Source organism: Nyctibius grandis, chromosome 10 (genome assembly GCF_013368605.1).
Source record: "Nyctibius grandis isolate bNycGra1 chromosome 10, bNycGra1.pri, whole genome shotgun sequence".
NCBI lineage: Eukaryota > Metazoa > Chordata > Aves > Nyctibiiformes > Nyctibiidae > Nyctibius > Nyctibius grandis.
The window spans coordinates 29,830,655-29,846,496 of NC_090667.1; positions in this window are offsets into that span (position 1 = coordinate 29,830,655).

Here is a 15,842-nt window from a genome sequence, read left to right on the forward strand (position 1 = left end):
CATCTTGCGGATCCTTTCTGCCTGCTTTACTCACAGGACCTCACAAACTTCTGCACATTCATGTGAGAGAGTTTATCTGCTCCCTAGAAATACCAAACAGATTATTTTGGCTACATGTACCACTCTATTAGTCGCCTCATCCCTTCTTTCCAGCTACCATCAACCACCAATCCCCAGTGAGCTCTGTACTGCAGAAGATGAACAGCCATTATGCAATCTCCCTAAAAACGTTGTTCTGTATCACAAGAAATTCCAACACTACCTACTACTTCAACCATTAAATTCACCATACCCTCCTTCCTGCATGTAATACTTTGTTAGGGGAAATTACACTGACAGATAGTTTGATATGATGTATGCATCCATTTGCCTTCCACAAATAATCCTAAATCAAAGTCTAGAGACAGAGGAGTAAGCTTCCTTTGAACAGGAAAGGTCAGCCAATATTTATAGTAGCTGAAATAAACGCTCTTTATCTGTTTTATAGCTGTATTATAATAAAATCAAAAGCTTACAGAAAATAATGCAGATGCACCTGAACCAAGTATGTACAGAAAATGAGTGACAGCATTGCATGACAGCAGAGAAGACCTTCTGATGCGATTGATGAAGGGATGCAGAGCAAAATTCCTGAGCTGAGTAGCCTCTGCTGGCTTTGCACTTGACCCCGAGTTACCAACCTACACCAGGACCCTGTTGTGGTAGGTGTCTGACAAATCTACAAGGTCTCTTGCCCTCAAGAGCAGAGACACCAGACAAATGAAGCACAGGGTGAGGAACCTGAAGATGTGGTTTGTCTGGGGTCCCACAGCAAGCCACAAAGAATTTCTTCTACTTTCCACCAAGCTAGTTCAGACTACTTGTCTCACATTAAGATGCCTCGGGTTTGGTGAGAAATCCCACTTCTAGTCCATGATGGGGAGCAGACCTCAACACAGGACTTAACAATAAAGTCCTTTTGCTTTTCTCAGCCAACAGCTGTTTACACAATTCAAAACTCCAGAGGTTAAATGCATTGCAGCACAATTAGTCAACAGCTATTTCTTGAAGGTTTGGCAGTCTGAAGTGAAAACTCTGCATTCCTAGCCCTGAAACATTAATTTTTGTATATCAACTTCTTAAGTAAATATCTAAAGCCTATGGACATGAGAGTCAGATTGGGTTAAAGATCTTTCAGGAAAAAATGGCTGAATGTATGCCGCTTTCCTTATGTGAAAGGTAGACCCCAGCACTGACCATAGATCTTTGCAAAATCACTTTAGAGCAAGGGAGGAATATTAATGTTTAAAAAGGTACTTTGCCTCTCTGCTGAGATCTACCACTGATGTTAATCTGTACAAACTGCCAGAGCGGGTATCATTTATTATTTAGGATGAACCGTGCAATGCCAGGCTAAATGGGCTGCTAGTCTAACCCACTGCAGCATTCTTCTGGGAGACCCCAATAAAAACAAGCTGTTTATGTAGTTTGCCACTGACATACACAGATCCTAAAGTGAGCATCACTTGAGTGATCGTGAGGCACATACTTGCAGTATTTCTTGCCCTCTGCACAGCCAATATTCATCCAGGTGTGCTAGCAGAGGGTATCCAGTTTTTGGGGGAAGAGTTGCTGTTTAGACTGATGCCAAAAGTCCTCTTTCAGATTCTTCTGGAGCTGGAAAGAGATTATCACTCCAGTAATAAAGCACTTTTCCTGACTGGAGGTTCCTTCCTTGCAGCCCAACTGGAAAAACAGACTATACACTCATGCAAAGTCAGGCAGCTTAGCTCAAAATGCCTTTGTTACTGATTTCAGCTAAGTTGGCTGGTTTTGTCCTAAAGCAGAGACAAGAGCTCACATGCTGGAGATGTACACCTGCGGTGGAGCACAAACCTCCAGAATAGAGCGATAGCAAACAGCTTGGACATGATCCATATTCATTTTTTAAGCAAGTTCTGGAGTTTCAAATATGTGCATAAACCTTTACAGTATGGGCACACCGTATGTTAGAAACAATCCAAGGTAAACTACAGTCAACTCCAAATTCCCACAGCCGCCTCACAGAAGCTCCAGAAACACCACAAGGCACCTGTTGTGTTCCAAAGCTAAACCAGAATGGGCAGATTCTAAAAGCTGCTCAGTCCTGAAAAACAATTTGGATGCTCCCATCTAAAATGATTTCCCAGTTAAGTGTTTTTTCCCTTTCAGAACAGGTCTGCTGAGCTGGATAGAAAAGTCTTTACCATACACATTCCTTTTATGCTTCTGCAAAGTGATATCCCATGTTTCTGTCATGAAGAGGACTGAAGACTCCAGGACAGGCAAGAGCTTCAGGCAGCTGCATAGAGCTCGGTGAGGCTGGTCACTCTCCTGAGCACAACCCTCCTCCATAAGGAAAGGAAGTTGAAGCCCCTCCATCCTTCCTACTTTCCTTCCTTTGCTTCTCCAGAATATCCTGGGGTCTGTTCCTCATCACGACCTTTTGCAAGCACCATCTATTTGTGTGGTTTGATGTGGCTGATGTGGTTTAAATGAAGAAGTGGAAGACAAGGGGTTGCTGGCTTTTCTCTGTTTTCAGATTCATATGGTTGAATAGTCAACTGTTGTATATTTTTAGAACAGGAAATGAGGTAAATAAAATGCAGAAAGATAGAGTAAAATGATGTAATTTACCTTAACTGCCAAAACACACAAAGTGTTGTTATAAAAATACACCAGCAGACCTGAGCCCTGAGAAACTCTTTACAAAGCCAACTTCTAGATGCCAGGATTCAAGTCCAAGGTCCAAATTCAGCAACTACATTGATACGTATTTAATCTCAGCTTTCAGTGGGGCTCCTGGGGTATTGCTGGGGCACCAGCGCACTCCTGATGTGAGCAGCCTGTTTGCACCAGCCAATTTTACAAAGCTTGACAGGGCTGAAGTGTCTTCCTCCACCTCTGCACCATTACACAACTCCTGTCTTCAGGCATAGGCACTTGTGTATTGTCTAAAATAATTAACCACGTTTTCCTGATTGTCTTGTTTCAAGCTGGTTCCCTTAACACCAGTTATTGAATAAAGGATGTGGGATGCATTCAGCACTGGTAACCACATGTAGGAGGAACCTTTCTATATCAGCAGTGCTTTTCTTACCCTTACCTGACAAAGGGTCTTTCCTGCCTTATTTGTGGCTGAAATGAGATCTGTGACATGAAGATTCTCTAACAGATGTTGGATTATTACTGGGAATAAGAATTTTGTTGGTTATTGAGATAACAATTCTCAGTACCCTGCCCAGTTGCAATAACGCCCCTTATTATTGGCACCAGGCAAAAGAGCTTTCAACATACAGTTTAAAATGCTACAGCATTTCTGTACAAGCAGCTTGGCTTGTACACAGGGTTCGGAGACCTGAACTGCTTTGCAAAGGAAGATGTTACTTTCCCTGGTTCAGATGGGAAAACTGGGAGATGAGAAATAGCACTGTCCAGTCTTATCATACTAGTAGAAAAGTAACTAAAATTTCAAGTCTTCCAAGTGCCAGAAAGTGAGCTGCTTGGGCTGTGCCCAGCCTCAAACACAAGTGAAACAGATGACATTCTTGCTTTTTATTGAACACTGTGCCCATATACAACTTTCAAAATTTGTCTTGCCTACTTCTATGCTTTAAAGAGCTCATTGATCAAACTTGCAGGTTTTAACTTTATTTTTCATTTACCCCTTGCCTTAAATTTAGATATATTGATGCCATTCTAAGGCACTAAGCTATATCAATGTTACTTAAACATGGGCAAAAAACTAGGGCTGCTAAATATGTCCAATGGTGAATAATCTCTTAAATATTGCTGCACAATCCTCAGTTTTCATTTCAATGTGGTTCTGTTAGCAGATATTCTTCTAAAATACTACAAAGGCAATTAGAAATGGTAATGACTGTAACCACAATTAGTCTGGATAATTTGCTCTTTCCTATAGGTCTGACTGATGCTTATACCCAGTGCCCCACTGCCAGTTTTGGTCTCCCCATGGCAGGGAAAGACTTGGTGATAAAAACCCACTTTTCTGTCTTTCATGCAGACTGACTTTGATGCCCAAGTTTAAGGGACTAAAATTAGATGGAGTGAACTTGAGCTTTACTCATGGCATCTCCCTGCACATCCATGCTTTGAGCTTGCAATGATCTATTCCATCTACTCATAGCATCCATTTATATTGCAGATGAGATACTGTCTCCTACACACAGACTTGACACAATAGCTGAGCTCAGAGACTGCAGATAAAGTCTGCAGAAGCAGCTGAACAATTTTTCAAATTTTTGGTTTCTAGGCCCTTAATTGTTCTAGTTCCTAAATAAGAGGCAGTTCTGCAGGCTAACAGCAGGACGAGAAACACACACCCCAGTCCTACACATGCTCTCACAGACCTTCCCCTTATCTATGCTCAATAATAACAGGAGAAACAAGCTGGAGGCACAAGTGTTACTCCTTTATCACCAAAACCATACAGAGAAATGATGGTTCTTCTGATGGCTGATAGCACAATCTGCTGGGCTTTTCCTGCATTTCTCCTGCTTCATTATTCACTGATCCTATTATTGTCTCTGTAGAATTAAAGGCAGATTACAGAGTGTCTCATTACAGTCATTCAGTTCAACCACCTTGCACTCCACAGGCCACAGTACTTCACCCAGCAATTACTGTAGGTCTCCTAACCACACTTGAGCAAGAATGTGTCTTTCCAGGGGACACGAACTCTTATCTCTGCATCTTCTAATGCTAGAAGGGACTCTGCTTCTGAGCATTTCTCTGCATCCCTATATATTTATATCTAATCAGAAATTGTGAAAAAGTTTTTACATTCATATTCCCAATAGATTTGTGCATTCAGAATTATTTGAATATTTATCAGTTTTTAAATATACACTTATAAAACAATTCCCCAGTTTGTTCCTGGAGTCATATTAGCCCCTAAAGATTCAAGTTGTGTCCCCCACATTTCAAAATGTTATCCAAACGGTTTAAAGTCTAGCGTTCTCATGCCAAGGGGACCTATAGACCTTGCCATGTGTTAATAAAAACACCACTCTGTCTCTTCAGGAGATCCAAAGGCACATTACAAAGCTAAGTATTAGCAGCTTCCGATTTCTGACAGATGGAGATAGCTGAAGATCAGAAAGGGAAACTGTGACCAGCAAGTAAGCTACATTCCTGAGTCCCAGTCCTCATCACAAATCCATCCTCACACACAGACACCTTCTGTGTGTCTTTTACTCAAATGTCTCCAGAACTTCACCTACTTCCCTTTTCCATCTTTGCTAAACTACATATTTTGAACTCAAAGACCAATCACACTCACTATGGACTACTCCAGTATATAAGGCTGATAAAATGAGGCTCTGGAGGGGCTTCTTCATTCACCCTGAAGCACTGCTTTGCTGGAGGCTCAACACTCATGGATGGGCAGGGCAAGCTGCAAGGACAGCCGCTGTACACATACCCAGAGTCAGTGGCTGTAACCGCAGTGCTTCTGGGATGCAGGGGAAAGGTTGCTTAAGCTTCCATCCTACCATAAAATAATTGCCCTTAGAACTTTACCTATTAGTTTCTCTTTCTACAGAATATTTTACAGCATGTCCAAGCCTGTTCTCCACCACTTGATTGTCCTGTGACTTTTGTTTGCTCACTAGGGAAGTGCTGTCAAACTTTTTCTGATGCCTTAAAAAAGTATTGCTTTACACTTATTTTAGTTCTCTTTATCAGGGCCAGAGCATGAGGCTACTTTGCTTTTATCTCCAGGCACATTTGACAACCATAAACCAGAAGCACAGCTACTCTGCAAGCTGTCAGGCATATCTTGATAGTTACACAGAGGTTTGACGTGAGGGCTTTTTGTTTTGCCTTTCCACCAGCCAGTCTAGGAAGACACATTAAGATGGAAAACAGCATAATACTAGAGACATTTAACCAGCTAAAAATACTATGAGCAGGTCAACAGACATAATTCTGACAAACAGGGTCCTGCTTGTTGGAGCCTGTTAATTTGATCATACGAGCTGAAACTGCTCCAAAGGATTTTGTTATGCCAGTGTCAAGGAGGAACAATGACCTTTAGCCCATGAGATTTGCTCTGTCTCTCCAGTAATGCAACTTAGATCAGACTCTGACCCTGAAGCATCTGAAATGAACTTGCTGACCTTCCATTAATGCTCTCAGCCTCCAGAGTGCTCTCCATGGGTACTCTGAAATGACTTCTGATGAATGAGTCAACTATGCAATTACACTCATGGAAAGTCTTGGTCTCTCCATATATCAAGGGGTAGAGCCTACAAGCATGTTCATCATGAAACCCATCTGTGATTCAAAGTAGAATGTCATGTAGCTCCAGGAAGATAAAGCCATACATTGAATGTTCCGCCCAAAAAACCCAGTAAGAATGAGCATAGCTAAGCTCATCATCTAAGCCACATTTTAGCAGCATGTTTACCCTACAATTCAAATCCTGTGTGTGTAATCCACACAACATCAATGAAAAAAAAAACATTAGTACAAATCCAACACCATGACACCTCCAGATACTGCATCAGCAACTTCTGCTCAAAAACCTCACTTCTACAGTACAGTAGTAGCAAAAATACTCCATAGGGTTTAAAAAACAGGTTAGGAAAGTGTTTGCTATGGAAGAATCTGGTATAGTTGATCTTACCTTTGTCAAAGAGACCATCACAGAGCAAAGAGGGACAGCAGATCCCTAAGCGACATGGAGCAGAGCATGGCACCACAGGAGAGTATGGACCTTACCATCCGGGGCTGAGCAAGGCAGGCGTAGAGCTGGTGACCAGCTTCAGGTGAGAGTCCATATCATGAAGCAAATTCATTGATGAAGTATATCCATGGTCAAGCATGGAATTCAGTCTCTGCAGTGGTGGCCACCGCCAGGCATGGTTGAACCGGAGACCAACGCTCCTCCAACATGACTCAGGAAAAGGACTCTATGCCCCCAGCTGAGTTTAAATGGGCTGCTGGGCCCATGGGAGGGGGCAGAGGCACCAGGTGAGGCTGGTCAGGGCCATTAAGGCTAATTAGTGCCCTCAGGGCCCTCTCAGAAACCCCTTCAAGTGAATTCTGGACAATTCCACATAGTGATTTTAAAGCTTGTTCCACAATCAAAATAGAATCTGCACTTTCTGCAAATATTCATCTCCATTACATGATAGTGTAGGCATCTTCACTTCCAGAAGGTTTAAAGAAGAGATCAGAAAAGTGTGCGGCAGGGAGGGTTTAGATAATACAGAATGTGTCTGTGTATGAGAAAGGCGGGGGACAGTAGCATCAGGAAGAAACCATAAAGCCAGCTGTGATTTTTAACATCTGACTTCAGAACAGCGCAACCGCTTCACAGAGGCGGGATGCATTGCAATGAGACAACTTGAACTCGAGTATGCCTCGTTTTCTTGTCTTCCTGCAGTTGAGAATAGAGTTTACAACCAGAATAAAGGTTTCATTTTTTTTCTGGCCTGTGCAGGTTAGCATGGAAGGTTGGATTCTATAGATTTTTATGTCTAGAAGAGGATTCACACCTGTTTATACTGTATAAACAAACAACATCTCTGATTAGACCACAATATGATGGGGCTTCCAGAAATTACCCACAAGTGCCTGCCTCATTAAAACTCCAGTTACCTGGACTCCTACACGTGCTTTTGAAAATCCCACCCTGCTCATTTAGAAAAGACTATCCACTACCAGTAGAAAAACTCGTCTGTGAAGGCACTAAAAGTACACAGCATCTCACAGCAGCAAGCCTTTAATTACCACATGGCAATCACCACAGCGATTAAATTGTCATCAGATCCTTGCTAGCTTCTCTCTAACCTCCTTTATCTGCACCAAAATACTAAGGAACCCAGATCAAAAGAATAGAAGTGAGGGGGCAACTCGCTGCCCTTCATTTTGGGGGTACAGCTGTATAAAAGGTTATTAAATCAGATGTATTTCCTAAGTATGCTTAACATGTTACAGCTTAGAAGATGACGATTTCATGGGAAAGGATTAGAACAGTTTGGGTCGTGTTTAATGAATGCCATCTTAGATCTACATTTTCTGCTTTCATAAACCATAAAGCGTTCCCAGTTCCAGTGTTCTTCACACGTAGCCATTTACTCAAATTGCTGACTCTACCTCGCAACCTGTATGCCACTTCACTACTTTTTTTTCGATTAATAATCGTACAGTTTCCAGGTATAGAAATTGTTGTATCTTAATCTTAACTGCAAGTTGATTTGTATTCACTGAAGCATGTGGGTAATCCACAAAAGCCTACGCTTAAAAATTGCTGCTAAACCTGGTGCAGCCAATGCAGACGGCTGCACACCAAGGATAATCTGTGTGGGTTTCACGCATTGCTACAACAGCCCAGTTACGGGGCATCCACTCCCCCAGGAACTCACAGGCCATGGGAGGCTAAAAGAGGCATAAATAAATAAAGTAATAAACACAATAAATTGGATACCCCGCCTGCCAGCAGATTAAGTCAAGGAGGAGTATGAAGTTGTTTGGGTTTCCATTTGAAAATAAATACATCGACTCTCCCAGTCAATCTGCTTAATGTCTGATTGACATTAAGCAGATAAGTAGTGATTTAACCTTATGGGGTAGATTTCTTCCTGTGACGCAGAGGCCATGTCATACTTGGGAGATGATAAGTGCATTTTGTAATTTCCTGTCCTACCATAGGCCAGCGATGTGTTTGCTGGAAGGTGAGGGTGCTCCTTTTTCTATTTCGGATGCTCCTGGGGCGTTCTGGTAGGGGCCAGCGGTGTAAAACCAACGCTGTCAAACGGCACAACGGTGCTGTAAATGATTCCATGCAGGGAACACATCGCCTCATTTAAGGCCATATGAAAAGGTTTAATGTGGGACATATTCAGCTGGTTATTGAGCGTTTTTCATTCCTGGGAGCCATTCTTCAAAGATCCTTGAATTGTACATCCTCGCCAGCTCCATGAGTGCCAGCAGAGCCCAACACACAAAACGATCAAGGGCCACAACAGCCACTCGGGTTTGCTGCATCCTATTTTATTGCGTTGATTTATCTCTCCATTTCTTACAGCCTTATTGAGCCTAAATTGCCTTGCACAGTCGAGCTTCCCCAGCCGCTTACCAGATTCTGCAAGAGGTGATTTTTCACTTTGTGCTCAGATGTCAGCCCACGTCCCCTGCACCTGCCCCCGCTGGCCTTAACCCCCGGGTGCCCACTCCCTGCTCCTTCCAGGACCAGGCATCTCTTCCACCATCCACTTGCCATGCCATGCAAGATTAACACGTAGTACTCTCCCCTCATTAGTTTTGCCCTCTTTCCTCTCCCCTCCCTCCTGAAATGAATAAGTAGTGAAGTTTGAAATGGTTTTTATGGCTTTAGAGCATTTTGTTTCCTGGGGCACAATCTTCTAATTTTGTGACAGGTTTTTTTTTCATTGCTGTTGACAGCTCTATCCACAAAATCAAACTGCCTCAAACACATTGTTCAGTAACATTTTCCTTTGTTGACAGCTGATGGTCCACAATGACAATATACAGAGATCAGCACAATCCAGTCCAATCCATTAACTTATTTAAATCACCTTTGATACTGACGCTAGGCTGATCAGGCACCCCCAGTACCTGCCAAGACAACTGCCAGGACAGTTATGTCTTCTCAGCTGTGCTAAGATTTTTTGGCAACTAATCAGACTCAAGCTGGTTAGTATTTCCATATTTTCCATAATTTGATCCAAACTAGTCAGACCAAAGCTGCTGATGTCCCTGCCTGTGGTGGGAACACAGCATCTCCCACCCCACCACCCCGCACCGGCGTTGACACCAGTTTGGTGGCAGCGGGGTGGATCTAAAGGCACAGCTCCACGAAAGACATTGGAGTTATGCTACCTTACAGCAGAGGAGCACCTCCCTGTTTCTGCCACCTCTCCCTGGAAAGCATTCCTGCGGGAATCCCAGGTGTGGCCACAGTTGTGCTGCCATCAACAGCAGCTTCTGAAGGTGATTTAGGATCCCTCACAGTCCATCAAGCTTTGCTAACATCATTTAAACACCCTTCCACTTCCAGCCGTCTTTCCTGGCTCAACTGCCACTTCCCATCTTATCTTAAAACCTTTTAATTCCAATGTTATTCCCTCACTCTCACCTTCTGTAACTCATTTAGCGTATAGCTGCAGTGAGATGGCTCCCCACTCTCCCTTCTCGGTTCGCTCTGCAGATAGTAAAGATGTTTTTACATACCCACGTTTACTGCCAGGGAACATCTCTGCTTCATTGCCAGATTCCCTCCTGCAGCCTCCCCTGTTGCCCTGCTGCAGGCGTGCTTGGGCTGCTTGAGAACCAGCTCCTGAGAGGCTGTAGCTTATAACACAGCACTTTGGGGTAAGTCAGCATCATTTGGGGTGTCTCAAAAGTGGTGATTTAGGAGCTGACGAGAAGCACTTCTGCTCCCTGCGCTGCAGAGAGGTGGGATCCTGGGGCACTGTCATTTCACACCCCAGGGAGCCCTGAAAATCCTACCTGTGCCATTTCCCGTGGAGCAGGGACTGCCCCTGCAACTCCCAGCACTCCAAATGTCATGCGTTTGGATCACCAAGTTTCTAACCCTCGCTCAGTCTGTAAATGACAACTAAACACTCCAGCCTATGCACAGGAGGACACAGACACATTAAATGACACAGCGCACGGAGCTGTGGGCTGCGGGGAGCGCTTGCGCTAGAAACGCTGCGTAGCTGCTTTGCTTTAGGAAGCAGTGATGGGAGAGCTGGGGAGAGGGAAAAGGAAAAACTATTGTAGAAGGAGACATTTTAGGCCTCACAGAAACAGAAGTCTTATTCATATAAGAAAGAATCATTTAGGACAAGAACTGCCTAATTTGGATAAAGGCAGGACTGTACATAACTACAGCATCACACAGGTTTCCTTCCAGAGCCCCAAGCAGAGCTACCCCCAATGGCACTTGTCAGGGCTTTTTCAGCAAGGACATTATTAGCCATCAAATCTTGGGTGCTTTCATGCAAAACACTTATTTTAAGTCCTTGAAAATCTTCTTTTGCATCCCTCATTTCAGTTTTTCCTCTCCAAAATGCGATGGCCCAACTCCACCAAGCCGGAGAGCGCAGCAGGCAGCAGAGGCGCGGGAGCGGCGGTGGCAGCTGGGTGCCATGCCTGTCCTCTCCAGCCACCAATGCCGGCTAGTCCGTCACACGCAAGCATCAGAGCATCAAAGCATCTGCTGGTGGTCGAGGCAGTGAATGCCTAAATGGCCACAAGCCCTCCCTTCCCGGTGGCATTTCTGTATCAATGACAGAAGGAGAGGGGGCTGAGCAATGCAAAACATCCCATCGCCATGAATATTCATGTGAATTCTTAAGCATGGTTGGTGTGTGTGTGCATGTCCTTTGTGTTCGCTTCTGGTTGAATGCACCAGCAAATGAGTTTCAGACGGATGCAGGAGAAAGAGTACCCTCTGATGGGAACTTCAGATTTGTTGTTATTGTTTATTGCTTGCGTTGCCATTGCACCTCAGAGTTACATCCCTGAGCCACGTGAGCTAGGTGCTACAGACACAACCTCTGCCCCGAGGAGCTTGCGTGCTAATGGCAGTGGTGGTCAGAGAGATCACCGTGTTCATGTGTTCATCACAGCTGACGATCACAATCAATCACGGATGATTCGGTCCTTCTGCGTTTTGGCAGGCGAGGAGGGATTGGGCAGGTGACCTTGCAGCTTGGGAGAAAGGCCAAAGACGAAGGTTGGAGAAGCAGAGAGGGTGATGATGGCTGCCTTCAGAGCTGATGGAGCTTGTGTTGACTTTGGGATGCTGAATGAGAGGTAGCAGCTGGGGCTGTGTCATCAGAGCACTTGCAAGAGAGGTTGGAGGTGTGCTCGGCCAGCGGAGCACAGGCCTGTTCCTGCAATCTGTGCGTCCCGTCAGAAGGGCTCGAAATCTGAATTTCAAATGTCAAATATCTACAGTGACTCAGGCACCAGGAAATTACCAAGCAAGAAACATCTGTGAAAATCATTTGGTAATGTTTTACCAGTCACTGTAACATTTGGGTAAGAACTCAACCTGTTCTCAGGCAATTTGCAGGTGGAAAGTGATGAATAAATTATTACCTGTGAATTTTTTTGCCCAGTCTATTTCACAGCTGTTTAGCTGAAATTCCAAACTACTTATTTCTGTTACACATCCTAACAAAAGAAAGATGATTCAGACTTAATGCAGCTAGAAAATATGTCTTGTGATGAACCTCTTTAATGAAAATTATGTGACGTGTCTTCAGTTACAGAATCTTTGGTGAATGAAGAACTTTTGCTTCCCTGTAACTGCAAACATCGAAGGGAGAATTTATGCTGGACGTTGCATTTTTGGGCTTAGCAAACCAGGGATGAATTTTCTTTTTTACAACAAAAAAAACTTCTTTCTGTAAAAACTCAATTATTTACAATGTCTTGAAGGCAGCAAAGCAACAACAAAGAGCAGGCCACCAGCTGAGGCAAGTGTGGAAATTTCCAGCATAGAGACAGGTTCCCTTGGACGGCCGAGGACATGATTTGTGGCCAGCTGAAAAAAACACATTGAGAGGCATTACAAAAGCTCTCGGCTTGCACGCTTGAGGAGCTGAAAGTGCCCCTTTCTCCCCCTCCCACCCTCCCTCTCCACTGTACTTCATACGTGTTTAATTTCAAAGGTCCTCCGGGGTCTGGCCTCTGGCACCGTGACTAAAATGAAATGTTCTGGCTGGGAGCTGGGGAGGGGGAGGCGGGAGGGATGGGGACCAAAGCCCACAGGCTGTTCTGGGGGAGAGGCTCCCAGGCTGTCACTACTCTGCCATGACCCACTGCAGACAGCTAATTAACAGTAGACGCAAATAATTAACATCTCTGAAGCCAGACAGCTTTGCCTGGGGACCTCTAAGAAGCAAACCCGCAGCCGAGCGAGCGGCGCGGTCCGTGGGTGCGTGACAAATGCTCATTTAAACGATCCAGCTGTCTTAGAGGGCAGAGTTGTTCCTACCGGGATGCTCGTGATGAGCATCACCAGCAAATGCCGGTGTCCGTTTTTTAGCATGGGTTTGTAGACACCAGAGCTGTTACAAATGGCACAAACCAGTGCTACCCTCGTCATTTCTTTTTGTTAGGTCACCTTACGGGTTTTGGAGGCAGAAATTCCTTCCCTGCTGCTAACAGCAAGTGGGCTTTTCTCATGGCAAAGAGTAACCAGGGGGGAAACCTGTGATTGCTCCCCAAAAGCCCGGTGTGGGTTATCGGTGGCCACCTCAGCACAGTGGTGGCCTCTCCGTCCTGCACACCCGGCTGCCTTGGCAGATGGGGCCTTCAGCGCTTGTGCCTTTTGTGGCGTAACCCTTCAGCGAGAAATTTAAATGAATTACAGCCCTGTAACACAGAGAATGTTTAGTTTTGATGTCAGATAACGTGAAGTTATGTCCTTAAAGCTTTATTCATCAAAACGGATACACCCTCTGCCCCTAGGAGGGCACCCGGCAGACATGAAAGGTCAGAGAAGTGGATTCAGCATTCCATTAAACTGCTCATCCCCAAACCCAAGCGTGGGGGCATGTTCTCCCCCTCACTCTCCAGTAAGCAGAACAGGGCTGCAATGAAGCCGCGTTTAAGACAAGACTGGACATGGCACTTAGTGCCATGGTCTAGTTGACATGGTGGTGTCAGGGCAATGGTTGGACTCGATTATCCCAGAGGTCTCTTCCAACCTGAGTGATTCTGTTTGCTGCCCGATCACCCCTGGCATGACTGACAGGGATGTACCACCGGAGCAATTTACCCAGAGCTGAACAAGCTGAGAGCCTCTGTGGGAAGGCAAGGGCAGGCACGGGGCATGTGCTCAGGACGGAGCCCCCGCAAAGATGAACAGCTTCAAATCCACAGCTTTGCCTCAAAAACTTGAGCTTGCCGAGAACCAGAGACGGCTTCTCAATGTAGACATTTCAGCTCTGGAAGGGATGGAAGGGAATGTTACCTTTAAAATTCCCTCAGGGTCGACTAAAAATGCACAGTCTTCCTCCAGAGGCGTTTTACCTTCATATATTCATTTATCTAATAGCCAGGGGCAGCCCCAGCTCGGGTTGTGTAGACACGCAAACTGCAAAACCCACAACGGGGGCTGCTGAGCCCCACCAGAGCCAGCGGGGCTGATAAATCAGACCCCTAAATCATAACTCCACAGTAACACTATTGAAGTACAAATTGCTCTTTGCATGCTCCATGATCATATAATGCAGCAAAGTTCATTTTCATTAGTTTGCAAATAGCTTATAAGACTAGACAAATAGATATGCTTTTCTCTCGCATACTGAATACTTGGAATATTTGCATATTTAGGTAATGACAATATTTTTTTATGCTGTAGCTTTGCTTGTGGTCATAAATCCATTAATGCACTTCAAGGATTTATTGTCCCCCAAAATGTGATGTACTTCGGTTTTTCCACGTTATGAGCATGCATCTGCAATTCATTTAGCAACCCGACCAACACATTTTCCATTTCATAGTCGCTATCTTTGTATGACCTTTCTGGTTCGATGACTCAAACATATTTAATAAATGATTAACGGAGATTACATTATTGAGAGAGGAGCTGTGCAATTAGTTGAAAGAGTGCTCAGAATTGGGGTTGTTGGGATCTGCTGAAATTGGAGAGGGAATGTTGTCGGGAAAACTCTACAGGAGGAAGGGAAAGAGCACAGAAAATCTAAACCCAGCATATTTTCGGATAAAAAATGAGTCTCAAATGGTTGCAGTTCATAACTCTTCCTGTGGATTTTAGCTGTCAGATGCTTTAAGGACACAAACCTCCGTCTCTCTCTGGCCCTGTGTGGGAAATATGGGATTTGAGAGGGAACCGGGTCTTCCCTGGCCACTGAGGTGCAGCAGGGAGCGTGGCCAGCAAAGGGCAGAGTGGATGTGTATTTTGCATTGTAGTGGTTACCATATTCCTCCATTCTGACTAATTCGTTCATGGTTTTCTAGCAATGTCTAGAGGAGAGTCATGGGCTCTTGGCTCTCAGCTGGGTGCTGCGAAGATGCTTCATGCCCATGGGTGCAAAGGCTGGTGTATGGCAGATGGACTACCAGACACATACCCCACTTTGGGTCTGGCTGGTCCAGAAGGGCCCTGCTGCCTCTGCACTGGCGTCTTCCATTTCAGAGTTATCTCAGCAGCACTGATTTACTTTAGTGCATTTTCTGTACACTTTGCCTTGTCCAGCTTTAAATGCCTAAGAGTAAATGGGTTTGCTTGACCCATGCAGCTTTAGCTTTGTCTAAATCTAACCAGCGAGCTGTAAGCCTTAAAGTAATAAACATTATTAGTGTTCTGATAAATGATAGCAGCGTGGCAGAAAAAGCCGTCCATTCTAATCCATAGAAGGCCTCAGCTTCAATCATATCTTATTACTTTTAGAGTATTCAATCTTTGTCTCAAATCACTCAGTGGCAGTTTAATTAATACATCAAAATCATGCAAAATTCCTTCTACTTACTGAATAGCTTCCATCAGAAGTGGTTTCTGAGTTGTATTCTGGAATCAGGCAAATAAATCAAAGACCTAGTGATAGAAATACTCCTGAAGGAACCTCATTATTTTCCTTATGATTTATCTACATTTCCTGGCTTCAGTTGGTACATGACACTGAACTTTGAATGATCTTTCAAATCCTTTCCAGGCATTAATTCTGAGAGCACATTGAGGTCCAGGTGGGCATTACAGCTATCTTTCAGAGCAGGTAAACAGCAGAGACAGAGGTTAGCATTGCCACAGTTTTTTGGTTTTGCTATTTTGAGACTGTAGAATCTTACCT